This window comes from Crocodylus siamensis, chromosome 4, assembly GCF_052110815.1.
Source record: "Crocodylus siamensis isolate JL-2025a chromosome 4, ASM5211081v1, whole genome shotgun sequence".
Lineage (NCBI taxonomy): Eukaryota > Metazoa > Chordata > Crocodylia > Crocodylidae > Crocodylus > Crocodylus siamensis.
Genome location: NC_143398.1, coordinates 103,607,173 through 103,634,423, shown reverse-complemented (window position 1 = coordinate 103,634,423; position 27,251 = coordinate 103,607,173). Strand labels below are relative to the sequence as shown.

The following is a 27,251-nucleotide window of genomic DNA, read 5'->3' as shown; positions in this document are numbered from 1 at the left end:
TGCCCAAAGTGCGGGAAGTCAGCTGGGGTCATAGGATCCCAGCAAGATAAGCATCCAATTTGCTCGTGAAGGTGTTCAATGTAGGTGCTTGAATCACCTCCAATGGCAGGTTATTCCAGACCTTGGGAGCTGAGACAGTAAAGAAATTCTTCCTTATGTCCAGCCTGAAACAGTCTCACAGTAGTTTATGACGGTTCGACCTTGTCATCCCTTGGGGTGCTTTGGTGAACAAACATTCCCCCAGATACTGGTGGTCACCCCTGACAAACTTTATGGGTGGCCATCAGATCACCCCTGAGCCTGTGCTTTTCCAGGCTAAAGAGCCCCATGGCTCTCAGCCTGTCATCATAAGGTTTGTTTTCCTGACCTCTGATCATGCACATGGCTCTTCTCTGGACTCTCTCAAGCTTCTCCACATCCTTTTTGAATTGTGGAGCCCAAAACTGGATGCAGTACTGCAGTTGCAGCCTCACCAAGGCCGAGTACAAGGGGAGAATGACATCCCGGGATTTGCTCGAGAAGCATCTATGGATGCACGCCAGCACTTTGGTCGTTTTACTAGCCGCAGCATCGCATTGGAGGCTCATGTTCATCTTGTGGTCAATGATGACCCCCACGTCTCTTTCTTCCATAGTGCTAGCCAGAGTAGCACTGCTGAGCCTATAAGGATGCTGAAGGTTTTTCTTCCCAAGGTGGAGAAGCTTGCATTTTTCGGTGTTAAACACCATCAGATTCTTGTCCACCCATTTGCTGAGCCTGTCCAGGTCAGCCTGGATCACCCGCCTTTCACCTGGTGTGGATGCTTTGCCCCAAAGTTTGGTGCCATTGGCAAACTTGGCCAGTCCGCTTCTGACTCCAATGTCCACATCATTAATGAAGATGTTGAACAATATGGGTCCAAGGACAGAGCCTTGGGGGACCCCACTGGTCACAGGACACCATGATGAGTGACTTCCATCTATTACTACCCCTGGGTCTGACCACAGAGCCAATTTCCCAGCCAGAGGATCGTGGTGGACCCAAGGCCACAATTGGCCAGTTTTGCCAAGGGGTGATCATGGGATACCAGATCAAAGGCTTTTTTGAAGTCAAGATATATGACATCAATCTCTTCTCCCTTGTCCAGGTGATAGGTCACTTGGTCATAGAAGGAAATGAGATTGGTCAAGCAAGACCTACCCGCAACAAATACATGCTGGCTATCCCTTAGGATGTTGGCGTCGGCCAGTCCATTAAGGATGGCCTCTTTAATAAACTTTTCTAAGATCTTCCCCAGGATAGAAGTCAGGCTAATGGGCCTGTAGTTAGCTGGATCCACTTTCCTCCCTTTCTTGAAGATCGGCACCACACTGGCCTTCTTCCAGTCTTCGGGCACTACACCAGAGCACCAGGAGTTTTCAAAGATCCATGCCAGGGGCTGGGTTGTGATGCTCGCCAGCTCCTTGAGTACCCTGGGGTGTAGATTGTCAGGGCTGGCTGACTTAAAGGTATCCAGCTTCTCAAGGTGTTCCTTCACGAGGTCAGCATGTATGGAGGGCAGGGGATCTCCCCAACCCGGCCCTTCCTGTCTCGTAGTGGGCATGGGCGTCCCATGGGACTGATGCAAGACCAATGCAAAGTACCCATTTAATAGGTTGGGGGGGGGTTGCCGAAATCTGGCAGAAATCTGATTTTGCAAAAATCTGACAGTCTCTGGTTATGCAGAATACAAGTGTGCATGCATGGCTTGTCAGGGAGGGGGGAGACACCACACCTGTGTCCAGTTTTGGCCCCCCCCCCACTACAGAAAGGATGTTCACAAGTTGGGGAGAGTCTAGCAGAGGGCAAGAAAAATGGTTTTGGGGCCTGGGGGACATGACTTGTGAGGAGAGGCTGAGGGAACTGACCTGATTGTGTCTGCAGAAGAGAAGACTCAGGGAGGATTTAATCCCTGAGGGGGTTTTGCAAAGAGGATGGGGCTGGAGATGACATAACAAGGAGAAATGGGCTTCAGTTCCAGCAAGGGAGGTTTAGGTGAGATATTAGGAAAAAACTTTCTCACAAGAAGAGTGGTGAAACACTGGAACAGATTACCTAGAGCAGAAGTGAAATCTCCATCCATGGAGGTTTTTAAAACTCAGCTACACAAAACCTTGGATAGGATGATGTAGCTGGAGCTGGTCCTGCTTTGAGCAGGGGCTTGGACTAGATATGTAACCTTCTCAGGTCCCTTCTAAACCAAATTTTCAGATTCTATGTTCAGCTTCCCATTGTCAGGGTGAGACAAGCAAGGAGCTGCGATTCTGCTTTGCAGAATCTGAAACAGTCTCTAGTTATGCACAATGCAAGTGTTCATGCGTGGCTTGTCAGGTAGTGGGGGAGACACCACTTACACTTTATGGGAATGTTAGAATGCTTCCCTCCTGCAAACTGACTGTAACTTGACAGAGTGGCTGCTTGTCACCCTCCCCCCGCCCTCCTTGGCAGGGCCCAAAAAGAGTGCGTGCACTCATTTGATATGTAGCCAGATGCAGAAAACCAGGATAGATAACATGATTTTTTTTTTATTATAATGAACACAATATTGTCAGCATTCGGTTACTTGGTCTTCTTTGCCTTCACCCCACCATCACCTGAACTGGCCCTAGCTCCCTGAATGACAGTGGTGGCCACCTGGCCCTGGTGGCAGTGTTATGGCCCTCCCCTGACTCCAATGCATTTTGGGGAGCAGGCTCAGCTGTACTGGCTACCTCTTGGACAGAGGCAAGCTGAGGGGAGCTATTTTTGCCATTCTGTACCTGCTTTTTAAAGCTGAAATTCAGCTACGACCTGCTTTGACGGTCAGATTCCACCATTTCAAACATCAAATCATGACTTTGTGGCCATTTCTACCAACTTCACCACCTTGTCTTCTATTCACTGCAAGATGGCATCCTCTGACTGCATGGACGTGCAGAGTTCATTTCACCAGGACTTGTTGCATGACAGTTTGGCTTGTGCTGACACTACCAAAGCCTCCATCAAGGTTTCTCAGGACTATCGCTGCCTCCAGTGCATATCACTGCAGCACTCTACTGTTGTGTGAGCTGGTGTCTGAGGTTGGGAGGGCACATCCCTGGCTGCCATTGGGCATGGTAGCTGTTAAACAAATGAGCAAAACTTTTCCTTTTTCTTCCATCAGGAGGAGGAAACTACACACCACCAACTAAACCCTGCCCCACCCCCCACCACCATCCTGAAGTAGAGAAAATGCATGCAGGCACAGAAAGGGAACCTGTCATTTGTACTGCCCAAAACAATGGCATATGCCCCTCATCCCCCACCCCTGAAAGAGGATGGTAACCCACCTCCAGCAACACATAAATATAAATCCCCCACCAGACTCAAAAACGCAACCAGCATGAACCCAATCAGCGCAGTGCCTGGCAGTGGCAACAGGCACATTACAGGATACTCACAAGTCACTGGTCATACATCTTCCTGTGTCTCAGCAACACAAAATGACGACTGGGTTCTGGGAAGAGAAACCGCATTCGTCGCATCAGTTTCTCTCCATTCCTCCTCCTCCTCCAACTCATCTGTGCTACTCCCTGGAGTCAGAGGATGGTGGGGGCATTAGCATTAAGGTGAATTGCTTTTCTTCATCCACCGGGAGCATGGAGCAGTCTGCTTACTATTCCAACATGCTCACAGTTTTACTCTCAGTAGGAGCTGCCTCTGTTGGCATGCTATTCTCCTCCTCTGCCTCCTCCATAAGCCCGGTGCCAAAACACTGGATACCTGGAGTGTTGCCTGCATCCTTGGAGAGAATGATGACAGCTGGTCATAGAGAGGAGTAATTGTTTGCCCTGCCCCAAAGTGAGAGTTCGCATCTTTGGCATGGTAGAACACAGATCTCAGGGCCTTGATCTTCCACTAGAACTGCATCCAGTCACAATTGTGCCCATGCACCTGCATTGCTTTTGCAATGGAGACACAAACAGACTTATTCCTCCTATTTTCCAGTCTGCCTATGATGCTTTGCTCTGACCAAATGTCAATTAAGATTTGCAGCCCTTCCCAGGTCCAGTTGGGTCCATGCGTATTGGAGGTATCAGCCTCCTACTCCATGACCACCATTATCGCTGGCCTTCACTTTCTGAGGCATAGTGAAGCAGCTAATGGTCAACAGCAAGTGAATCATAAAAGGTCCCTTGTGAAATTTGGAGGTCTGCTTTATACAAATGCTCCCAAAGTTCAAATGATTGTGAAGCTATCACCTGTGTCTGACCAGAACACTGAAAACTGAAGAAGCACCCCTTTACCAACAAAAGACTTGTTTATGGGCTTGAGCATGGGCATAGGCAACACATAGGGAGGGCATGGGGGGGCACGTGCCCCCCCCCCCCCGAGATTGGCCACTGCTGAAGTTGCTGCAGGCATCTGCAGGCTGTGTTGCTGTTTCTCCAGTTATATTAGCAGACACTGCCTACACACTAAAGCCCTGGCTTTGGACGTAATGTTACAGACCTGCAGAAGCTGCTTTTCAACTACAATCTGAGCAGCTTCAGGATAGCTGCCAAATGCACCTTTGGCCGACTGAAAGGACATTGGAGGATGCTTACATGCCAACTCAAGCAGGAGTCAGAAAATATAATGGCCTTTGTAGTAGCATCCTGTGTGCTCCACAACATCTGTGAGACCCACAGAGAGGTTTTCAGTAGAGGTGCACCAATACATCAGTTTGATATCAGATCAGTACCGATATGAAAAAAATTGTCTGTATCAGATATTGGCCCTATGGGGCTGATAATTTAGCCAATAAATGCCCATGCTGCGTGCAGCCATAGTGCAGCATGCAGCAGAGCTGGTAGTGTGGAGAGCTGCCCCCAGCTGGTAAGTCAGATGAGTGAGGGGAAAAGGGGTGTGGGTGAGCAGATCAACACCCCTCATGGTGAGGGATGGGGCAAGGGCAGGCACTGCCCAGCCAGGGCAGGGGGGGTGTGTGGGACAGAGGCATGGCTTGTGTGGTGGAGGTGGCTCCTGCCCCCGAAGGTGTGGGGGGCATGTGCCCCCAGATCTGCATGGCTCATGGTGGGTAGCTGCTGTGGGGTGGAGCCAGAGCTAGTGCTGTGCAGGGCCCTTTTCACTGGGGGCTGGGCTCAGAACAGGATCAAGCCGTGCTGGGAGGAGAAGCAGCCACCCCAAATTTCACTGCACTCCGCTCCCAGCCCTGAGCTGCTGCCCGCTGCCTGCCACCTGGCACAGCCCTCAACTGAACACTCCACTTCCACCCAAGCACCAGGAAAAGCCACACAGAGTGGTGGCATGGGGCTGGGAGCAGAGCTGTGGTGAAATTTGGGGTGGCTTAAGCCTCCTCCCAGCACTGCCAGAGCCTGCTCCAAGTCCAGACCCCAACAAGAAAAGCCCTGCACAGTGCTGGCTTCAGCTTCACCCTGCACATGCTGCCCACCCTGCACCATCCAGATCCAGGGGCACATGTCCTCTCCTCCCTGCCCTCACAGGGTGCAAGCAGCAGTGGGAGCTGCCCCCACCCCAAGAACCATGCCCGTGTCCCACCCCCCCGTTGCCCTAGGCAGTGCCTGCCCCTGCCCCCTCCCTCATCATGGGGGGAATTGATCTACCCCCCAAACCTATTCCCTCTCCCCACCCTTCCACCACATTGGACTTACCAGCTGGAGGCAGCTGTATCAGATTTCAGATCGATATTAGCTGATATGCCTCCTTAAATATCAGCTATCAATATCAGACCCCAAAATCTCTATCGGTGAACCCCTAGTTTTCAGGGAGTCATGGGCTAAAGAACTGTGACAGGCAGTGGCCAGACAGAGATGTGGCCAGGCAGCACAGGGACCAAGGGATATCCGCAAGGAGAAGGAGAAGCTGGTTGAGCCGCACTTATGCAACACTCCCTGGCAGCACATATTGCTGACAGCAACTAGCAGTCCTGTTTCTTTTCAATACAATAAATTCTTTAACAATTTACAACTAAACATCTGTGTCTGCTGCAGGGGTGGGCGGGGTAGTGGATGGGGAGTGGGGTGGGGAGGCCATGCTCAATGGTGGGATTAGCAAGAGATTCCCAGCAGGGCAGGGGGCAGAGGGCAGGGGCAGGGACAGTGGAGGCTGGTTTACATGCACCTCCTGCTGTAATTCATCAGGAAGGACAATACTGAGGGGTAGATTGGTATTCAGCTACCACCGCTGAAATCTGTTGCACCCCTAATGCCGGTGCACCCTTGACCTGCGAGCCTGGGTCGGCACGACCGGCTTGGCGCGAGGAAGGGGATTTATAACTGGACAGGTGGGTGATAACGGTGAGCAGGAGTTAGAGGATTTAAACACCGCGTATTGGTTACACAGAAAGTTTATTTTACTTACGCTACTGATGTGATGCAGCGTAGGCAGAGGAGTTGATTTATTCAGTTACAGCATGCAGATATCATGTTACCCAGCATTTACAGGGTGGGTAAGAGAGTTGCTTCCGAGCGATTCACACAAGCCTTGGCAGTCTGCAGATTACCAAGAGCTCTTGATAAGAAAGATAACAACAGAGATAGAGAGATAGATGGGCCGGCAAGACGGAGATACGCCAGAAAGATACGTAGGCGGAGAGATAATATTTGTTCACGATCTGTTCTTCTTGAGTGTATACACAGTTCTCTGCTTTGGGCGGAAGTTCTTTCAAAGTTATACTTGCCAACGGTGGTCAATTACTATACGCCAGGCATGAGTAATTAATGAGTTGGCACTTGTGCTTTCTTTGTTTGCTTAGGTTTCAGAAAAAGGGGGGTTATTTTTACTTGGGTGGTACTGGTCCTATTTGGTCACAGGATCGTGCGCATAGTATATTATTTAATTTTACAACTTCACTAAAGTAGTTTCATTTTTATCTGGTCACCATGGGTACCGATATCTTTTTTTGACGGCACGGTACCAAGCTGCAATTTGTTCAAGGTTAGTGTCTCTCTCTCTCGTGTGGGAACTCAAGTGATTTGAAATGAGGCACAGACAGGGGTGTGTATATGTAGCACTGTTAATACAGAGGGATAAATTACAATTACAGAGTTTGTTGTGTTAGCTTCTGACCTTTTGCCATCTGACCTTTTGCCATCGGCATCTGAAATCAAAGACTTTGATCTTTGACAAAATCTGTGGGGAATAACACACGAGACTTAACTCGCTCAAAAGGGTATGGCGTGTAAACACAAATGCACTGCACCACAATAACCCAGGAAATTTTTCAGGCACAGGAAATTAATGAGGATCAAATGACGTGTTGTATACAAAAGCCCTTAGGTTTGCTGGAGATCAAACGTACCTTGCCTGGAGCACTGTTTTAAAGGAGGATTGTTAAACAATCGGATGAAATACTTGACTGAGGTTGAAGCAGTTAGTCAGCTAGCAAGAGCTGACAGAGTTTACAGAGGAACTAGAACATGGTTGTTTGATTTGGAGATCACGATTTAAGTAATACTTCTTAATTGCACAACAGTTAGAGTTTGACCCTGACTGAGCAAGTAGATTGCAGCACTTCCAGTTGCTAAGTCCATGTGTTCAAAGTCACCTAAAGGGATCTCTCCCTGATTGGTAACAAATGTTATAAAATAACACTTTTTGTCACTTCAGTGACATTGATTTAATGAGAAATGTAAATGGCATTGCAGAAGGCTGCCTTTCAGCAGGACAGCCAAAACTTGTTGGGCCAATTCTCTTCAGATCCTTCCTCATACATCTGACTGCTTGCACTACTTGCTTGGATCCATAATGAGTTTTTATGGAAATATTTGCAGCTGCTCTTAATTAAAACAAATACTGTGATTCCAGCCATCAACACAAGGCAAACAACTGCTGCCTATGAGATATAAGCACTCTTGCATATAAAAAATGCAGGAGCTCTATAGTTCTTGGCACTTCCTATATGGCTGAGCTCAAGTGCTGAAGGATGGGGTGGAGGGGTGGGACATAGTGACTCATCTGCTTGTTCTGTAGCATCTCTGAGCATCCTGTACATTTTCCTAAGGGAACAATTATTAACAATTATGCAGTAACCAGATGGGAAAAACACTAATCTAAGCCATACCGTGGATTAAACCTTTCCCTTCCCCCACCCCTTCATATACTCTTGACTTGTCTGGTTGGCTCTACTCAGACTCTGCCCAAACTGCATTGGAGAGTGTAAGGGTATGCTCGTTTGATTATATCATGGGGTGAGCATGAGGGGACAAAGAGGGTCAGAATAGAATAAGCAGTGGGAAGAGATCTGGCTTTGCCCTTTCAACTTGCCTGCCAGATTAGCTGGTTGTGGACCTGATCCAAAGCTCTGTGAAGTAAATGAAAATATTTCTATTTATTTCAGTAAGCTTCAGATCAGGCACCAAGAACACAGAATGAGTAAGCTGCTCCACAAAAAGGGGTGAAGTAATTTATTCTCCTCTCAGAAAAAGAGGGAAGCATAGGAAGAATTGTCACAGTCCTCTCTCTGCTCTGCTCCTGGACCAGTGCAGCTATGTGCTGCCCCATATTCAAGATAGACTGTAAAGTTGCAACTGGTCACTAATTAGTCATGATATACAGCCTTCTTGGTAAATAATGCCACAAGAAATTGCTTGTTCTTAAGTGAATAAATGCAATGCTAAGTGCAGCTCTCTGTTCCAGCAGTTCTGAACATCAAAGGAGTAATCTAAGACCAAATCTTTTCATGGGATCTGTCATTTCAATAAAGAATTACAGACTTTTAATACCCACAACAACTATAACTTTTTGTGATTCTGGGAAAGTACTATTGCCCTAGTTCCTTAAAACAACATTTTATTTGCAATAATTTGAATGAAATGTGTTTCTCGATTCTTAAAAGAGTCTCTGTACATGAAAGTAATGGTGTTTAATTGCTATTTTTTTTCTGGGAAGAATAGTGGCAGATAAAGAACTCACAAGCAAATAAACATTCAGGCTACAGTCCAAACAAATTCACTGTTTTACAGGCTGTTTAAGTTCATTCCCCGGCAACCCTTTGCAAGCGTTCTCTCTAAAATTTAAAAAGTAACTTATTTTAAAGTGGCACGGTTATTCTACTTTGTAATTGAGTGCATTAGTGCAAGAATACCTGTAATATAGTTGAGCCCTAGGGGACAATTCGTAGCACAGAAGTTTAATTAACAAAATTTTTCTGGATTTTGCAACCAGTGATTTTTGTATTGGGATTAGCTGCTCTTACTGTAATGCTGTGAGTTCAGTTTGGTTCTTTATTTTTAATTTTACAGGTCCAAAGTCAGTCTCAAACTGCTGTTTCAATCCTTCCTCATAAATTTCTTTGTTGGAACTGACTACAAATATATTATTTTTTGGTCAAGATCAAAATACCCACCTTCCCCCAAAACTGATTTAAATAATTGTTATATTTAGACTACATTGACTATATCTTTGTTGTTTTGCAGCTGAATGCTTCGCTGGAACAGTAAGTTTACCATTTAAACAGGGACTAATTTACTCTGCTTTTCCTGAGCAGAGTGCTGTGCTACTGGTATATTGCATACAATACCTGAGCTGACTTGTTTAGAGTTAGTGGTAGCTCTACAAAGAATTGTATTGTGTTGTCTAAACATACACACTGAATAATGCTAAGCCTAGTCATTTATAAATCTAAGGCAAACATCTTTGAGGTTAACAATGTGCTTTCTAATTTCATTTTGAGTTTTCAGCTCCACAGAGGCTCTTTTACTGAAGCACAACATCAGCACGTGCTCACAAATTGATAAAACCCTATATATATAACATGCAACACTTAAAGTTAATTTGAGTTCTAGAAAAATTGCTTTACCTCTGAGTTTGTATAGCATCTAGCACTACTGAGCTCCATGATTAATAATCTAAGAAGATTTATGAAATCACTGTCAAAAAAGCAAGAACTGGGAAAAAGCATATACCTCATGGCTTGGATTTTCAAAGAGCCCTAAAGGTAGTAGTTGTCCAGTTTCCACAAAATGACATGGGGATTTGGGCATCTCAATCCTCTAAACCCTTTTGGAAGTTGCAGACATTCAACACAAGGGATTCAGGCAGGAAAAATACTAATAATCAAATAATGATTATGAAAACAAGATCACTGCTGTGGGAGGCTGGACTTGCTAAGCATGGGATCAAGCACCACACAGGTAGGAAGGAATCACTTTTACAACACAGAAGAAGGGTAATATCTACTTGTTTTAGTATCCTACAGTGCTTCAGAGTGCTGCATGGGAGCCTTAGCCATCAAGAGAAATAGGTTCCTTCTCCTATTCCTGTGTGGGGAGCCTGCACCGAGGTGCTAGAAATCCGTCTGCTGGAGCATGGAAACTGATGCGCTCTGGCAGCCTTCCACATCGCGTGTCACCGTTCCCATGCCTGTCTGTGCTGAAAAAATGGCGATGGGGCACTTTGGAATAAAACATGTCCAATGAGCTGTAGTTCGAAGTGCCTCACCCTCATTTGTTCAGCACAGGGATGCTGATACACGTGAAGCTTGAGCATTTTTAATTAGCATGGCTCGCTGATTGAAGAATATGTAAAAACGCCCCTTGTTTCCAGAACTTAACACAGAAAAGACTGCTTTCATATTTCCTGTGGTTTTTATTAATGAACTTGTTTACTTTGATGAATGCATTTGTTTACTTTAAAAATATTTTGCTTTACTAGAAACAAATCATTGGATTGTAGTCTTTATTATGTGAGCATCCTCATCTGATTTAGGGAAAAAGTCTGCTACAATTTGTCATTTCCTTTTAATAAATGCTGTCATGGTAGGCAACAGGTCCCTTGCCCAAATGTTGTATCATATGGCTATCCAAAATCATTTTATACATACAGGTTTAGTTAAAACTGCTTGCTATAAAAGCAAACAAACTGCTATGCTAACATGTAAGAACTGGAATATAACTTTATTTACACTGTAAATAAAGTAATGATTAAAAGTGACTGTCTGAAAGTTAGAGGTGTGATTTGCTATTATTATCTCTTTGTTGGAAACAGCATATTGGACTTGTCTGCTAGGTCACCAGCTTGCTCATGCTGAAAAGGTGGTTCTGTAGGAGCACCAGAGCTATAAGGCTCTCCCTTCTCCCCCGTACTTGTGCACAATACATTTGCTTCTTGAACATAGCAAGGGAAGCAGGCTGATGCTCTATCCCATTACTTTCTCATGATCTTTTGCTACAATCTTTTGCTGATTGCAGTGGTACAGCTTGTACTATAAAGTTGCTATTCAATGGGACAGGTTCTGTTGCTCTCACACAGTTGAGCTGCCTATGAAAAGAGCAGCCACTTGAAATTAGTGAGGACATCAGAATCTGGCCCATTGACTGAAGGCTAGAACATCCACCCTTTACTCCCACAAGCCATCCTAGCTCTTTCAAGAAGACTAATTTCACAGTGATTGTGGTTATCCCATTAATTACAGAGGAATTAATTCTAGATAGAAGAACTCTCCACCAGATAGATTAAAGGGTTCACAGTCAAGCTTGGTCACGTATCTCTTTGCAAGAGAAAGACCTTGCAGCATACGCACATGAAAAAAAATGTAAAGTGTTAGGGGTGATATAAATATCTGCATGTCACCAAAAAGGTTGTCTTGGTTATAGAAAAGAAGTCAATGAGCTATAAATTTATCTAAACATAATGCACAATGAAAGGAGAAAGAGATCTGTTTTCCTACTACTAACCTATTATGTAGGTTCAGGGAGCTGTTAATAAATGGTAATTGCATAGTCTTGTTGAGAATTTTAAGAAGCTTGATTGTAAATCTGGTCCACAAGGAGCACTGACAATTGATTAAATGCCATAGGAGCTCTAATCTGTGTCTAGGCTGGAGATCACTAAGAGTTGCAGCTGTGTTTTCATTTAATGCAATCTTGCAGGACAGCTGAGACAGCATATGGTGCCTTTCTCGAGGACTGTGACAACTTCCTCACTGCCCAAAGCAACCCAGGTGGAATTGTATTTAAGAGGCATGTAAGCCTCACCCTTATGCTGGGCTGCACCAAAAAAGCAAAAGGTAACTCAAAATATAGGATAACTATATTGTCAAAATAAAAAAACTAGGACACTTTTCTGGCAATGTGCTTTGGGGTTGTGAAATATTCATAAAAAGACAAGGGAACTTTAAATAAAAAGTGTGCTAATGTTTCTGCTGCCAGCTTCTGATGCCATGGGGTTATTTCTGAGTATGAGGTTGTTTTTTTTTCCCAGAAATGTAGTACCGTGAATGAGTTTATCATGTCACACTGAAGAAGTGTTAAGTACAACCTGGACAGACATTTTGCAATTTAACAAACAGTGCAACTGAAATGACAGATTGGGATACAGAGAAGTTCTTGGGTCAGTAAGACATCATTTGAAATACTGAGATCACCCTGATAAATTCAGGCCATATGGTCACTATCCATAAGTATATGAAGGTAAAAGTATCATATGTAGAGAACCAGTGTAACAGAAAGCTCATACCTGCCTGGCAACAGAAACACACTGTAAGGCACTCTTACTGCCTTCCACAGAGAAAACCCTGGCATGCACAATATACAATGTAAAAAAACGGAACCAGGCTGTGGAAAGAGTGAAATGTGTTCATTTGCCCATTTTGCAATTTCAGATTAACTTGGGTTCAACAACAACTTCCAGTTTCCAAGATACCCTTGATTTTGAGCATATTAAAAGCCATCCTCAATCACCGATTTCATCCAGAAACTGTACGAACAGAAAGAAATGTGTAAATTTCTGGGGGAAACAATGAAACATAGCAGCTTCTATGAGATCCACTTATCTACAGATAAACTCCAACAGAAGCAGCAGGTACCGATCTTGATTGATGGCATTTAAGGGCTAGTTGTATTGCTAAAGAAAACAGTGATTTGAACTGCATCTTTGACCACATGATTTTTCATATGTCTGTTTTTCTAACTTGCAGAAATCTGGGAGTTTGTCAGTTGTTAGAAGCAGACCAGTTTAACCAGTTGCATGTAATTTGGGAACTTTGGACTGCAGTGGGTAGGAAGAACAATGTCAAGCTTTCTCTCCTGGCTTTTGTGCATCAGCCCTTTTGTCTTCAGGCTTGGGAACTGGGCTGCTCCATTTAATCTCTAAATGTCATTTAACCCCAGGGGCTTTTTTGTTTGTTTTTTGCTTTTTAACTGTTGATTTGGGTATTTGGGGGCATTATGTAACTACAGATCTGTGCTCTGCCCCTGGTACTGCCAACTGGCCTGTAGAATATGGCTGCAGGCTAATTAATATGTGAAAGAAACATATGATAGTGCATAATTTTAGCCAGTGCATCAAGAATGAGCATTTTATAAAGAAAGCTCATAAAGGCTAGTGACACTGGGATTCACTATTCTGGTACGAGCATGAGATCATATGGAACAGTCTAAGTGAAATTATAGCAAAACTAAAAAGGGCTAGAAATAATCCGTAGCCTGCCTCTTCTGAGGAATTTGTTGATGTGTTCTGCAGCGTGGAGTCCCCCACAGAACACAATCCCACGGCCTAGCTAGCCACTGAGATCTCCTGGCTGGCAGATAGGCAACAGGGATGCATCGGGAACATTGGATCAAGCAGTCACTGGAACGGCACCCCTACCTACCAAAATCCTAGGGCGGCTCCTGTAAGAGACTAAGCTTTACACAGGTTCCAGAGGCCACATGCACAGAGCTGAATCTGGGTCTTAGGCCTTGATTCTGCAAACAATGAATCCCTGGTTAACTTTAGTGAGTAAGCCCACAATTTTCAGATGTATTAGTGTTTGAGGTTATTAGGCAGAGCTGCAATCCTGGGTGCTTTGTAAAAGCTCCCAGGACTTAAGGCTTTCTCCCAAAATTTTTTGTATTGGGCTTTCTCCCAATCTTGCATGGGCATTCATGATACCTGAGTATAATGTCAGAAATAAATAGTATGTATATGTTGCTGGTAGATGTTTAGGGTAGCCTTTTCCTATGATCTTAAAATGAGGGGAATTCAGGGGTTTCTTTTCCAAATAGATGGTGAGTCTGAGATTAATATTATGGTTTTAAAATTCCTCTATGGACACGTCTACATGTGACGCTACATCACTGTAGCAAAGCACTATGGTGACATAGTATCCACAGGTGTCTACACATGACTGGCAGCTACTTTGCTGTAGCAGTGTGCTCTCCCATTATAATGTGCCGTTATGGTGAAGTAGCTAATAACCGTGCACCGTGCATACAGTGCAGTATGGGCAGGTACTGCACTATGCTTTAGCACTTCCAAAAGGAAGTACTAAAAAATGGCACAGTAACAACATTGACATAGGGCAATGCGTAGACATGCCCTGTGCGTTGCTTTTTCTTTTTAAGTGTGGGAAATCAAGACTCTGAATTCAAGTTACAGGTTAAGTTTTCTCTTAGTTAATGCAAAATTTATCAAAGCAATTATAACTTGGATGACAAATGAGTTCTGAATATAAGCCGTACAATGGATAATTTGCATGTTTGGAGTAGTGTCAGGGTGCATCTGGGACTAGATCTGTGTTGCACAGGTGACAGTATAGCTTGTTTAGATGTTCCCCAGCTAGCTTCCAAGTTTAGATACTGGTAGTAGTATTACCTGTAGCATCACAGAGCTCAGGGTAGAGCTCTGTGAAGCTTCAGTAGTCGATTCGATTTGGAGGAGATTTAGCCAGATTCAACAACCGAACCTCCAAATCCAAACTGAATCAGGAGACATGTTAAAAGGTCTGAATTGATTTGGAAGCATCGAAATTGGTTTTAAAAGATTTGGAAAGATTCAGAGATTTGGAAAGCAGGCTTGCAGGAAACACAAACTGAGAAGAGATAGGCGAAGCGGGGAGGAAAGGCTGCTCTGATTGACATCTGTTGTTAGCCAGTGACTGTGTCTTTCTCTGAGTTCCTTTCCAATCACAGTGCTCTGGGGGAAGGACGTAGACACAACATATAACACTGTGTGTAAAGTGATGTGTGCCTTTTGTGAGGTCTCTCTCTTGGACCAGCAGCATCTGAAAGGCTCTGGCTTGCTATCTAGTCTCTTGGTAGCTAGTCTCTCTTCTTCTGTGTTTTCCCTGACAATGTGTCATCACTGTGCAGGGTAGCTCAACATATATTACTATCACACACACACATTTCACAGCATGCCAAACATTATGAAGCATGCTGGAAAGGCAGGTCCAGGTCTTCTGGCAGGGGAGGAAGCGGGGGCAGAGGGAGAACTGCAAGACCCACCCCCCCCCACACACAAATATAGACGCGCCCTCTTTCTTGGCAGCAACGAGTCTTCTGCTGCTAATGGGAGCAAGGAGGTGGGAGCAGTGTCTGCACCTACACCATGTCCATTAACACCAGTAACAACCACCAGCACCAGCATGACAGTCTCTACCCCAATTTCAGTTCTCAGTATAAGCTTTCCAGTGCCAGAGGAGGAGATGGATCTGGAGGCAGTGGAGCTGAGTGCCATAACTAAAGAAATTCTGGGGACCAAGGGGAAATCTCAGTTTGTGCTCCACACCCTTCAAAGTTCCCCTAGAGGCAGGTCTCTTCTGGAAGGCACTTTGGAGGAGGTTGTGGGGGCAGGTGGCTCAGCTCCTCCTGTTGTGCCTCTGCCTGGTGAGGAGGGGGATAAGGCAGGATCCCTACCCTCAACCCAGAAGCATGTGGGTAGTGTAGTGTGGGATCATTTTGAAGTGGCAGATGATCCCGGGCATGCTACCTGCCAGCACTGCCAAAAGCAGATCAGCTGAGGCAAGGACGAGAAATACTTCACCACCATGGTAATGCTGCTACATCTCAGGAGGCAGCACCCCCCTTCCCCTTGTTCCTTCTCAGCCTGGCACCAGTGGGAGCATGCCCAAATTCCCCCTCTTGCTCTAAATCCCTCATCCTCAAAAAGTAGAGGCAGGCCACCCTGAACCAGTTGGGGAAAGGCAGAGACAAAGGGGGGCATGTTCCCAAGGTGAATGCAGTCACTCAGAGCACTGGGGAGATGCTTGCTCTGGATGGTCAGCTCTTCTCCTTTGTTGAGTGTCCAGGATTTAGGTGGCTCATGGTGCTGGTGGACCACCTGCCCAGCAGGTGAGGGGTGATCTCTGCTGCCCCCCACTGCCCTGCGCTCTGTGTGGGGATCTTCCCCAGAAGCCCCAAGGCTGCTGCAGCAGCCGGTGAGTCTGGGGGGTGGGGTTGTTATTTTTTTAAAGGGCTGGGAGCTGGGGTGGGTGGGGCAGCCATGCGGGGGAGGGCGGGAGAGCAGGCAGGGGTGAGAGGACTTGTGGCAGAGCCCCCCATGTAGTGGGGGGCAGTGGAGATCTCCCCCCACCGGGCAATACCTAGTGAGTGGGGGCTTTTTTAAAAAAAATTGGGAGCTGGGCTGGGTGGGGCAGCCATTGGATGGGGCTAGGAGAGTGGCCAGGGATTGGGGTGCACTCATGAGGGCTGGGGGAGCAGGCAGGGGATGGTGCCTGGCAGGGCTCCCCCCATGGTCCCCTCCCCACTCCTTCAGCCTCACCCTGCCCCCTTCTTACCAGCATGGAGTGTAGGTCCAGTTCCCTGCTGCAGCGGGCAGGGACTACCCAAATTGCTGAAGCTCTCTGAATCGATTCGGACTTTTTAATTGTCCACTGATTCATTTTGGATTCAGAGGTTCAGCCACCGAATCTCCTCTGAATCAATCAGTGCCTGAAGCTTTGCACAGCCCTAATAGGTGGTAACAGGGTTGGCTGAGGCATGAGGGTGCTTCAGCATGGGGGTTGCCTGCTGGCTAGCCTTGCACTGGAGCATCCTTGTGCCCCAGTCATCCCCTCTGCAGCACGTGGAGCCAGGCTGGAACAGCCCCAGGCTGGAATACTGCTCTATAGACAACGCAGAATAGCCTCAGGTCTCTGCCAAACCAATTTAGCAGTCACTGAGTTCATCTATCTGTGTGATAAATGTGGACAACTAAACACTGGAGCTTATTGCACCAGAGCTTTTTTTTTTTTTTGCTCCTGAATATGCCATTTGAATGTGCACTCAAGAGCAGAAAACTCCTGAGCATATTGCTCTGAAGTTTATTCATGAGCAGCACATGGAGCCCAGTAGGAGCAGCTCTGGCCTCACAGGGGACCCAGGGGGTCAACTTGCCAGCACAGGGCTATTCTGACCAGGCTCCATGTGCTGTGAGTAGCTGGTTGGGGCACACAGGTGCTTCAGCACAGGGACTGCCTGCTGGCTAGCTCCATGCTTGCCTCAGCCAGCCCCTCTGGAAGCTGCTCTGGCCAGGCTCCATGTGCTGAGGAGGAGCTGGCTGAGCCCCAAGGGTACTTCAGCATGGGGCTAGCCAGCAGGCAGTTCCTGCACAGAAAAACCCTCATGCCCCAGCCAGACACTTTGCAGTACATGGTCAAAATAGCCCTGGGCTGGCAAGTTGACCACCTGGGTCCCCTGCCAGCCCAGAGCTGTTCCTACTGGGCTCCACATGCTATTCATGAATAAACTCCAGATCAATATGCTCAGGAGTTTTTTGCTCCTGAGCGCACATTCAAAAGGCATGCTCAGGAGCAAAATATTCTGGAGCAATAAGCGCCAGTGTTTATTTGTGCACATTTATCACATATATAGATGCACCCAGTGACTGCTAAATTGCACCCAAGAGAAAACTTCTGTAGGACTCACATAGCATTAGAAACATAGTTACACTCAAACCTTTAATGAATTTATTTTGTATTATTTACTCCTAGCTTATATTAATTTGCCTTGCTTACCAGCTACTCAACACATACTATACCCATATATAGATGTAAGGCAGTTCATGTAAAAAATTAAATAAAATAAATAAATAAAAACCAACCTGAAACTAAATCAAAATGTGAAGTGTGCACAACCCAACCATTTTTTAATTAAAAAATAAAATGACTTTGGAAAATCTATTTTCATTTTCCCACAGAACAGTCCTGATAATGACCTGAGCTAAGAGAAACTCACCCTGTCTGTTTAAGCTGCAGTACAGCTACAAGGAATTTAGATGAATTTAGATGTAGCAACAAGAGCTCAGTGCTACTTGGATGCCAGAGTATTTGTCTAGTGTCCCCAGGAAGGTTTGGCTACCATCCCTGAGCAAGACTGTGCAAAGCAGCAAGTATTTGATTAGGATTTAGCTTTGGCTGATTAAGAGGGACGGTGATTTGATTCAGTGATGCAAGTCACTATCCCAGTTTGATTCGGCCGATTCAGATTCGGAGATTTGGCGCTGATTCAGAGGTTTGGCCATAGACTATAATGGGGAAAACTTTTCACAGACAAGCCTATGAACTTCACTTCATCACACTCCTAGGTACAAAAACTAATGGACTCAATATAGACATTGGATTTATAACACACTATAACCTGCCTGAAATCTGACTCCCCGGATACCTCTCCACTTTAACCTGCTACATCTCCCTTCCCCTCCTGCCCCGCCCCCCCAAGCCTGTCTCTCACCCCCTGACACCTCAATTTACATTTTCACTGACTGGCTTTCTTGCATACATACCAGCCTCTCTGGTATCTTTACTATTCATTCCATCCAGGAAAAGCGCACACACCAGCTGCAGATATTTCCTCAGCCTGACAAAGTGTTTTTAAATCTGAAACAGTGCCACTGCAGGATACTACTTATGTTTAGCTGGACTACCCTGTAGTGACATTTATTAGTCTGCTACAACCTAATAAGGTCACATGTGTAGACGGTGATGTTTTACTGTGGAGCTAATTAATCAGTCCACAATAAACGTCTTGTGTAAATATGCCCACTTAGTGTGTTTAGACTGTGGCTTGGCAGCTGTGACTGAGTAGTGGCAAAGAAACTGTAAAAGACACAAATCATGTAGGGCTGTGCAAAACAGCACTGTTTCATTGCACTGTTCACAGCACTATTCCATTTCATTTTGTCAGAATTGGTTTGCTGTTTCAACACTGTTTCGATGCGCTTTGACGTTTTTCCCATAGACTATAATTGGGAATCATGCAAATGCCTATGCTGTTGTCATTTCTTGTCTGATTTGGATGACAATTGCAGGGATGGTAACCCCCTCTGAGGGCATGAAGCCTGCCAAGTGTCAAGGAGATAGCTGCAGGGGGGGTTGTGAAACTGAGCTTCAAACTGTTCAAAGCAAAACTAGTATCACTTTCCAGAAGCGGCAGCAGGCTGTCATCCTTCACGCAGATCTGCTCCCCCTGGGAGGAGCCTGACACAGCCCTCCAGGTGAGTGTGACCCCCTGGGTCTGCATGTGGGATGACAGCAGGCTGCTGCTGCCAGCTGGGGCCAGTGGCAGCACTGGGTTCTTCCCTGGCCCCAGCTCACAGCAACAGCATGCTGTCATCCACATGCTCCACGGCTGGTGTACAGACTTTTTTTTTTAAAAAAAGCCCCACACTCTCCAGCTGTGGCAGTGGCAATTGGGCCTCTGGGTGCTCATGGCAGAGCTCCTCCATGCAGTGCAGGGCAGCAGGGAGCAGCACGCTTCTCCCCGCCTCCCCACCTGGCACCTGCACAGCAGCTGCCCCATGGTGCAGGTGCAGGTGCAGTGTGGCTTGGCAGGGCACTGAGTGCTGTCCTAGAGCTGGGGTGGATGCACATGTCATTCAAGGCTCCTGGTTTGATTCCCCAGCTCTCTCATCATTCCCCCAGGTATTCCTGGGTGGTACAGCCCCCAGGTCTGTGCGTGGGGCTTCAGCAGGCTGCCACTGCCAGCTGGGGAAATAGCTCAGAGCTGCCACCATCCCCAGCTGGCAGTGGCAGCCTGCTGTCATCCCGCATCATCCTGGGGTCTGTGCCCCCGGAGAAGAGCTGGTGGAAAGATTTAGGAGCTGGGGAATTGAATCGGGAGCTAGATATCAATATCGAGGCAGTCCTTTCCCCTTCTCTCTCCTTAGTTTCTGTTTAGCTGCAAACAAGCCCAGCTTCAAAACTCAAAATGTTTTAAAACTTCCAAAAAGTTTTGAGTGCCATCTTTCCATTACAAAGCTGCTTTGAAGCCTTTCATTTCATTTTGATTTCACTGTTTCAAGCTCAAAACATGTCGAAACAGCTTCAAAATGAAATACCCACTGAAATTTTGCCTTGCCCTAAAATTCTCATCCCAGTAGGAAAATAAATTATTATGTTACCTGCCTTGATAATTTGGCCCCTTCGTCAGCCACTTTTGTCCAGGCATCTGCCTCTCTATCTGTTTGCCGCATACTAAGAGGGTTTCTACAACTTTTGTTCTTACAGGTAGGCCTACTGAAGTCAATTGGATTAGTCATATGAGTAAGGATTAATTGCCAAATAGGAGTTGTAAAATTGTTCAAATATTTGAAAACATGATGTGCAAACCCAGTGCTGCCTGTTTTTTGTTTTTTTTTTTAACTTAAAACCAAAAAGATGATTTTTATTGGACCTCATCCCAGCTCATCAGTAATATGGACTGCTCTGTGGAGGTACAAATGACAGCATGTGAAACTCAAAGTCCAGTCTTGCATTATTCATATATAATAACACATCTTAAGAACTTTCTTTTGCAATATAGAATGTTTTGAAGGTCAGACTGAAACTTGCACACTTTGCCCCCTTCGTTGTATTTTTTAAAAAAGGCAACTAATACAAGTGTAAACAAGTTGCAGAGATCAGATTTTGTTTCCAACAAATGTGGAAATAATCACAACATAACATGATGGAGTCCAACACCAGATAAGACTGCATGTGAATGTACTGAAGCCAAAGATGGTTGCTTTTAGCAGTAATTGTGAAGAAATTCAAAAGCAGCAAAAATGCTTTTGAGAAAAAAAGGTTATTTAACAATGATTATGTTAAATCAGCAACAGAGTTCTTAGTTGGGATTTATTTACAAAGCAAAGTTCTGTAACAGGTTATCTGTAGCATTAGATATGAATGCATAAGAGAATTTCAGCATCAGTACAGTGGTAGTCAAACCTAGCAAACAGGAAAAGGTTAATACCACCAGGTACATCTGCACATGTGCTTTAATGAGCAGTAGCCTATTTCACTGCACATTAAAGCGGTGTGTAAAAAACCATGGCTATTAGGCTAATGCACAGTAAAATATGCTGTGGTACATTAAGTCTCACCTAAAAAATGTGCGCTTGAACTACTGTGCATTAGTGCAGCCTAATGCACATTTATTTAGTACCTCACACTGGAGGTACTAAATTTAATGCACATTAGGAAAAGCGCATTTAATGCACGTGTAATGTACGCAGTGTTAAAACTGAAATTTATTCTTGTGTAGTATGTACAATAGAAGCTCATGTAACAGTCATACTGACTTCTTTGTGCAAAGTCAGACACCACTCAGATCATAAAGTAATGGAATGAGAAATCTCATGAAGACTCTATTTAAAATAGCCTTCTCCAAATCCAGATGATCAAAAGGAAGTATAACGTGTCTACTAAATGGAACACAAATAAAGTCTTAAAAATCAATGGGCTTTTTAATAGAGAAGGAAGTACTGAGGATGTAATATATCACACATAGATGAGTTCTTGTTTTCTGCAAAGAATACACGTACTGCAAGCAATCCTTTTAGCACCTAATGGGTGCATCTACACAAAAAGCTTAATGTGCAGAAGACTAATTCTAGTGCACAGTAGTGCAGTGGGGAAAACCCATGCTAATGAATTAATGCACAGTAGGCTTAGTCTAATGTGCGTTATTGTCATAAAAAGTGTTCATCTGCACTAATGTACAGTAACACCGATTACAGCACATTGTTAGTACTTGTCATTCTAGGTACTAAACTTATTGCACTGTAATTAGTAGTTTCAAAAGAAAAGAAGTAAAAGTAGTTTCAAAAAAACTAAATGGCAGAAACCAAGAACAGAAAAAATAATATAAGAAGGTTCAGCAGTTGCCCCTGCCACATGAAGAAGAGAATGTTTCTAAGTGATGGACAGTTTTTTAAAGGGGAAAAGCATACAAAGTTACCTTTTACAGTGCCTGCTGAACATCAGCCGGGGAGGGAAACCCAGTTAGATATAACAATTCTCTTCTTGTGTTTTGGAAACATTCTGTTTCTTCAAAACAGAAGTATGCAGACCCATTTAGCTACTGAAGATGGAAAGCCATAGCAGCAGCAAACAGAGGTTCTAGGTGATGCATGCACTTCAAGGGTTTATTAGACCATAGGGGAAGGAAATTTCTGAGGACGCAAAGTAGAACTGTGGTGATAAACCACTGAATTTCTGAGAGAGCTGTTCCTGGTAAAAAAAACTCAATAATCATCTTACCAGCTAGGGGCATTGCAGTCGCTTACCCTGTCCTCCATTCTACAGATACTTTGTATGTGTGTATTTTGACTGGAAGTCTGTGGTGGTGGCTGGATTTGGCTGACATTAGGAATGTGCAAAGCTTCAGTCCCTGATTCTATTTGGTGGAAATTTAGCCTGATTCAGTGGCCAAATCTCTGAATTCAAACTAAATCAGAGGACCCTTTAATTGAATCGGAGAGGTTCAGCAATTTGTATATAGAGACAGATTTAAATGTTTTTTTTTCTACATACCTCTAGGTAGCAGGGGCTCATGAATGCTGAGATGCTGGGGTGCAAGGAGTGTCCCACAGAAGCACAGGCGGCTCCCCAGCGTGCTTGGCAGCAGACCCAGAAGTGGACCAGAAGCACTTTTGACTGTACCAGGAAGCGCACAGTGGCCCCCCTCCATACCTCCCTCGCTCATCAACTGGTGCCTGCTGGACCTGAGGGGCACCTGGGGTCCCCCTATGGCCGATTGCCAAGCCAGGGAGATGCACGCGGGGGGGTGGCATATGCTCCCTGGCAGACCTAGAAGTGGACTGGAAGTACTTCCGGTCCGCTTGTGGGTTCGCTGCTGAGCATCTTCCATCCAATAATGCTGGTGCTGTTAATATATAGTCCTCTTGTAGATGTCTTTCTTTTAATTGATGACTCCTTTCTGTGGCAGTCAGCAGTCATACTTGTGTGATTTCAGGAATACTTCCATGGTAGGGAAGAGTCCTAAGCCTTTGGTAGTACCTGTGAATAGGTCCAACTTATTTGGAATACTGCCCCCACCCTGACCTTCACCACCAAAAAAATAGCAAAATAGTCAATAAATATTTTACTTCTTTGGTGGTATTCTGTCTTGTGGAACTTCTCAGTTGAAAGTCCTGTCTAATCACACAGAAATATGTAATCTGAGTTTAATCATTCCCAAATGGATCTTGAAAAAATATGTAAGTGTATGATTCTTACACACAGTTATTTCAATATTATTTGAAAGTTCCAGCCATTACTTTTAAGATGCAATCATGCAGTATGGTTCGGGGGTCATCTAGTCCAACCCTCTGCTCAAAGGAGTTTTAACATGTTGAACTCAGGAAAAAAAATGTCAAGTGCTTTACCCCAAGAAACTAGGCAAAGAAAGTAGATATCTTCTATATGTAAATTAAAATGGTAACAGCTGCTTCTCTGCAGTGTCCCTCAGAAAGAAAAGTCATCTTGGGTTGTTATACAGTCAGAATTGCTCGAGCAGAGCCATTTACATTTTTTTTCCACTGGCACAGAAGGGGAATGGATCGGTCTCTTAATGGGGACAGTAATCTTACTGAGCAAAAATTCAGTTGCCTTTCCAATGTATGTAGGAATGGTGTTTCCCAGATTTCTGGCTTGATGTACAAGGAACACTTCGACCTTCTATTGCCAACAGGGATTCTGCACCTGAGGCAAAAAAGGCAACTCTTGAGGTCTGATTTCAGCAGAAGAACTTGGTGGAGAAAGTGAGAATTTTGCATGCTGTCAAAGAAAAGGGAATGTATGAATCATTTTGAGAGCTGGCTGGATACAGCCGAGAGGCAATCAAATGTTCAGTTTTATTAATATGACTATTAGTTTTGCTAGATCATGCTGTTACTTAGTAGGTTCTACAGAAGAGACTTAATTATTCTTTTCTCATAAGACACTGCACATAACATTGAGAAGGATAGCTTTCCTCCTACTTATGTTTCTTCCTGCATCTTCCCTGTCATGGTGAACCTCTGTAATATACTGTGCTTATAGAAGTATATGCATACCAATTCTGCAATCATAAACAGGGATCAAACCTAGGGCCATGAGCAGCAGAATGGAGATTTATGTCATTTTGCTTAAAAAACAATGCTGTTTATGATGTGATAAAAGTAGGCTATGTAATCAGCAGGGATAAGGCCTAGAGATAATCACCAGAAGTATAACTAATGAGTTTTGCACATGGGGCAGCGGGGAAGGGGAAAAAGGGTTGTCCTCACACTTTGCACCAGTTGTTCTGCTCTGGCTCCTCTGCCTGGGTGATATGGGGCTTTTTATGCTGTAGCAAAGCCTGGGGTGGGGGGATAAAAGGGCAAGGAGTGCCCCCTGCACTCCAGGTGGGCAGTGGGGGCTGTGGTGAATTTTCGGGGGGCAGCAGTCCCGTCATAACCCACCATGCCCCTTCCCTTCCCCTTCTGCCACGTACCAGCTGCATGTAGTATTAACCATCATAAAGAAACCAATCCCCATTTGTAACACTGTTCCTAATGGAAAATTGGTTCTGGGTTATGACATTTCAGGATCCAATTGCTGTTTTCAGGAACCAATTGCATTGTATGTCTGAGGACTACCTGTATCCTATTATTAAAAAGGCTGAGAACTACTCTGATAGAGTTGTATACCTATGCAATCTAGTTTACTTGGAAACTTTTCTTGGTCAAAACTCTTAAATACACTGTATATCAAGAGTATGTTATAATAAATGTAGCAAAAGCCACTTCCAAAAACAAACTATCTTCATAGAACTAGGTTGTTGATACACCCTCTCTCACTATAAAATTTTGTTTTATACTGATATGGGTTTGCTCTGGTCCAGTTATAAATAGGTGAAAGGTTTAATCTTTCCTATATTCTTATTATATGCTGAAATTTATTTACAAACATATCCCTGAAACTACAATTTTCCAAAATAGCAACCTCAGGCAGCACCTATTAGAATTGAATGAAGGACAAGCCTGTATATGTAGGTTAGGTTGATTTTAAACTTGGCCTAGTTAACATGAAATGAAAAGTCTTCAGTTTCTCATTGTCAGATTCTGAACATTACCTTGGGGAAATGAAATGGGAAAACATTATTTACAAGAATTCACCAAAACCTTATTCAATTTTAGTATGCCACTGCACACCCAGTAATTGAGAAAAATTGTTATGAAGAATTTCATTAGGTAGGTGCTTTGAATAAAGTTGATTTGATTTTTTTCTTTTCCATAGAAAACTCTGACTATTTTTCATTAAAGAATGAAAACTTCGACTTTTTATTCTTCCAGCATTTGGTTTGTCAAAGAAGACTTGAAATGTTCCACAGAGGGTAAGTACTTTTTGCAAAAAAGAAATGTTTTCTCAAAAAAACCCCCCAGACAAATAGTTTTCAATCAAACAGTTCAACAGATAATTTTCAAGCAATCCTAACTTCAAGAATGATCAAATGAAATATGTGGAATGTTTGTAAAATTAAGGGGAGGAGCAAACTTTTGCATAAGAACAGAAAAAGAAATTAAGTAGGGCAGCTGTTTGGCTTGAGAAGAGAGAATGCCTGGGGAGCGTATTATGAATTGTCTATGTCTTGTTGATTTGTCCTAAAACTGGTCTCTCTAGACTCAAATAAGGAAAAGTTCAGCTCAGCAGGTTTTATTTGGAGCTGATTGAAAAATATTTGGAGCAAAATATCCTAATAAAAAATGGCCTTATTCCAAACCAAATTTTTGTCATGACGTTTTCAACAACAAAAATGAAAATTTAGAAGAAACAGAAAACAAATATCAGAAGTTGTTTTCCTATTTTTTTCTCTTTCTGGCTCCTACTCCCTTTTGCCACTGAATACAACAAAAAGGAAAGATGCCTGTTTGTTTGGCTTTTTTCTTTTTGACTCTGTAACCTTTAGAAACATCCTCAGCTGGGTAAAGGTACATGAGTAGAAAAAAAAAATTAAACGTAACCCTGCAACTTCTCCAAAGTTATGAAAGTTTGAAAAAAATATAGCAGTATATCTTTTTGTTCATCTTTCATTTTGTTTCATTCAAGGAAAAGAAAGTGGGGGTGGGCAAAAGAAGTACTAAAAGTTTCCCTGAAGAGGTGTGTTGAAGACTGAGAGATGGAAATATCACTGTCTTTAGCAAAAAATAAATAAAAATTCCAGGGTCATATATTTTTAAGGCTAGGTGGGACCACAATATCCTCTAGTCCAATGTCTTGTAGAAGTAAGTCAAAGAATTTTGCCAGTTGCATAAAGTCACATGTTCACATATTTTTCACCAACTCTGACTTTCTCCCATCATATTCTGAGGTTTGGTAGGATATAGAGGCAATTTGAAGAATGTTTCCTTTTCCCTGCCCTATAAATAAGAAATGAACACTTATAGAGCCCTGCTTTGCAAAGTACAATGTGTTTTAATTACTTGCTGCCTGTCATGGAAATTTTTTGAGTATGTGCTGCCAGTACAGAAGAGGTTAAACTGACATGCACGGTTTGAAGCTGTGAGTGGAAATTTCCAAGGCTCACCCAGTCCTTGCCCCCTGGGTGACCTGCGGAGCTGTCAATCATTGTTGACCTACTTTCCCCACAGACGCATGCTCAGACTGTGTCAGCTCCTGACTGAGAGCATGCTCAGTCAGAACCTGACATGAGGTAATCGGACTAGAAATTTCTCTGCAGAGAGCACATTGATTGGCTACCAAATTGATATAAAAGTTCTGTGAGCCCCTCCCTCGGGGGGGAGATCGCGTGGACGAGAGACAGAGGCTGCTGCTGCAGGGACTGTTCTCTGAGTCAGGCTTCAGGGCCTATTGATCTCCTCCTTTGGCTCCGTGGCTTAGTTCTTTGTATTACTCGTTGTATTGCGGTTTTGACTACGTTCATCTGGCTTCCTGACTTACCTTTCGAACTGACTAACGGCTTACAATTTCGGATCACCCTCTGGACTTTGTTTAACCCGGTTCTGAATCATCGACCTCGGCTTCCTTCACCAACTACGACTCTGCTCACCCCTCCAACTGACGTCTCCGCTGCTTCATCTTCTGGCTCCTGACCTCGGCTTTCTCATTCGACCACCCGATTTGTCCATTGCTGTGGACTGGCGTCACGCGGTTCATCATCACCGTGTTACAGTTCGTTTTTGTTGTTTGTGATCCCCATTTATGAGCTGTTGACCAGCCCTGGGACTAGGTCTTTGGACTGAACCTCGTGGGCCAACAGACCCCTTTGTTGTTAATTGTTTGTTTGTGTTCAAAACTGTAACTGAAGACC

At 44.4% G+C, this 27,251-nt stretch overlaps 2 long non-coding RNA genes across 2 annotated transcripts; one reads left to right on the top strand and one right to left on the bottom strand.

Moving 5' to 3' along the window:
- Positions 1–2,629: 2,629 nt before the first annotated feature.
- On the bottom strand, positions 2,630–18,552 carry LOC149866267 (uncharacterized). Its single transcript, XR_016441584.1, has 3 exons — positions 18,484–18,552; positions 3,438–3,493; positions 2,630–3,117 (listed from the first exon to the last, which is right to left on the bottom strand). It is a non-coding gene; the product is annotated as an uncharacterized LOC149866267 (long non-coding RNA).
- LOC149866266 (uncharacterized) lies at positions 12,609–27,251 on the top strand. The gene is made up of 3 exons (XR_016441585.1): positions 12,609–12,801; positions 25,220–25,316; positions 26,030–27,251. It is a non-coding gene; the product is annotated as an uncharacterized LOC149866266 (long non-coding RNA).